This window comes from Pinus tabuliformis, chromosome 3_2 (genome assembly GCF_031772625.1).
Source record: "Pinus tabuliformis cultivar Carrire ecotype Pingquan chromosome 3_2, CPIR1, whole genome shotgun sequence".
In the NCBI taxonomy this organism is placed as follows: domain Eukaryota; kingdom Viridiplantae; phylum Streptophyta; class Pinopsida; order Pinales; family Pinaceae; genus Pinus; species Pinus tabuliformis.
Window position 1 is genome coordinate 602,662,125 of NC_142302.1, and position 3,100 is coordinate 602,665,224.

The following is a 3,100-nucleotide window of genomic DNA, read 5'->3' on the forward strand; positions in this document are numbered from 1 at the left end:
TGATAAATTATAGGGGAAAGTTAGAATTAGAAACCCTTTACCTCTTCAAGGAGTTTGAACCAATAAGAATTAATTTACTAGAGAAGGGATATAGAGAAACTCTTTAATAGTAAGAAAGTTAAGACTTTTTAAGACTAAAGATAGTGTGTATGAAGTTGAAAGGACATGCAACCTTATGGTGAGACAATGCATTATCAACAAGGAGACAACAGGGCAAAGATGAAATTAATACCTATTTTGGAATGGATGCTAAATTCAATTCAAAAGTAAGTTTATGCTTCTTGTTTATACCTTAAATTTGTATAAGAAGTTGTAGGACCTTAGGTAGAAGGATATGACTATAAATAAATAAACAAAAAAGTTTTATAAACTTTCCATTACGACCAAGTCTACTGATGAGTGAGAGGAATTTGTGGCAATTAGTATATCGATCTTTTGAGCTATGCCACTCAATATGTGTTGCTCCTAATGAAGATTTGGTTAGTTGGAGCAACATATCAATTTACACTAAATGATAAGGAGAAATTTTCAAGGAAACAACCTAACATTCATGGAATGATAATAAGAAATAGATGAAGAAATGTGATTGGAAGAGGACAAAGAAGTTAAACTAAGGATGAAGTGGGTAGATGTATAAATCTTGTAGACTGAAAATTTGGGAGAAGCAATGAAACCTTTAGAGGTAGAGGATTTTTTCTAGGAAAATGTAACCTTAGTGGTAGAGGAGCTCAAAGGTCTATTGTAATCAGCTACAAATGTCAAACTTTGAGGGTGCAAGTCCTTTGAATGTCCACAAAATTTACATAATAACAAGAGGTGGGAGAGTAAATCTCATGTTGTTCAAGAGAATAGTGAAATATGGTAGTAGAGATAAATCATAATATTGATGAAATGTCACTAGAGCAAGGAGAAAATTTAATGTTTAGAAGAACATTATTAAAGCCACAGAACTAGCTAGAATTAAGGAACCTAGAATAAATGAAGTACATCTTGAAGAAATTTAAACCATAGCTATGTCTTGTTTTTTAATTATAGTTGATGGTAATGGAGAGAACTTTGTGTCTACAAAGGTTGTAGAAGAACTAAATTTGAAGTGCATACCACATCCAAATGCATGTTAATAAGGTATCATGGTTACAAAAAGCACATCACATTAATACTTTTAAATAGTGTTTGATAAGTTTTCACATTCAAATCTATCTTGATAAAGTATTGTGTGTCATTGTGTCAATGAATACATAACCTTTACTATTGGGTAGGCCTTAGAAATATGATACGAAAATTGTTCATTATGGACTTAAGAATACCTTTCTATTAGAAAAGGATGGAACACATATTAGATTTTGTCCTACTGAGGAAAAATGGGGTAGTAGTGGTAATTATAATAATAATTGTAGTAGTAGGAAAGTTATGCTATGTTCAACAAAATAATTTTTAAAGAGGAAAACAAGTGAAGTGTTTCTTTACTGATATTCCAAATAGTCCAAGTCCAAAAGTGAAGTGAATTGAAATTCCAACAAAAGTGAAAGAGCTATTGATTGAGCTAATGGATTTTATTTTAGAAGGGATACACAAGGGATTGCTACATATTAGGAGCGTCTTCCATCAAATATACTTTATTCTAGGATTTAGCTTACTTGATAAAACCCTATATAGGATGATACCTATTCAAAATAACAAGTTGAATAAAAAAAGTGCATGAATTATTAGAGATATTTTGAATTAGAGAATGTTTGCACCTATGTGCATTACCTATTGTATTTGTATAAACGATAAGTGGAATATGGAGAAGGTGCATTAATTCTAGTGCTATTGATTTAATGTATCTTTTAAGTGGAGCATGATGTTTATAATGATTGATTTAAAAAATGGGTATAATAAAATTGGGATTCTTCAATGACATGAATGGAAAACTACATTTAAGAGTGAGGAGGAGCTTTATGAATAATTTGTGATGCAAGAAACTTCATCGGGCTACTAAAAAGGCTTGTTGGCGGAAAAGAAATGCTTGTTATTCCTTGAGTGACTCTATCAAAGTACTAAAGAGGACTGTTGGCACTAGAGAAATCCTTGTTATTCCTTGAGTGATTCCGCCATGGTAGTAAATAGGCTTGCTGGCAGCAGAGCAACATCAAAAAATCACTTTAAATTTCTAAATACAATAAGCCCTCTGTCATGTTCTATGCATCATTATTAAACACTTACATGAGTGTGCTCTTGCTTTAATGTGTAAACATTGAGATGACCTAGCTCAGGAGACAGAGGAAGGGAATATTTGTAAAAGGTCAAAGTAACTCAATGAGCACCCATAGTGTATATTCAATACTTCCTTGCATCATTCATGAGACTCTATCTATTGAAGGGACATAAGCAAGGATGCAAGATTCTACCAGTGGTTCACCATTTGTTGTAGTTGTTACAACACCCAAAATTTCTAACCAGTGTATTTAAATTTTGGGTCCCCCTATTCCTTTCAAGATCTTAATGAAAATCCTTATGGATAATAATGGTCAAAACGCTTTAATAACATAGCCATCATTGAAGTTACAGTTGTTGTATGATTCATGATGCAGTGGTCTAAGCTTACTTTTTCTACTTCATCTCCGACATTAAGGCTTTGGAAATTTTACATATGTTCATTGCCAAGGATATTACAACAATGTTCCTCCATGTTTGTTTATTTGAGTGGAATGTATCTTATTTCAGTACTTATGTGTGCCTTTTTGTATGTCTAGGGTTTCGAATGAAATTGCAATCATAATACAAGACTCGCTACCACTAGAAACAACACTTAATGGGAATCAAATATCATTATGTCAAGGTTTCCAAGATGCGTCATAAGCCATCTATGGTTCAATGTTGGGATATCGGCATAGCCTTGGGTTAACCAGGCTTCATCAACACCTGAGTCCACATGCAATAATGAGTTTGAACTCCCCTCCATTTGGAATATCCCAAGGATCCTTTCTCTATGATCTCTTAGAGTGTGACTCCTTATTTGACCTATCTAGGGTTTATGTGGGATCTATAAAATGTAACCCTAAAGTTTTCTAACTTCGGTTTTTTCACATAGTCGTAGTTTGCATTTATAGTTTGTAAT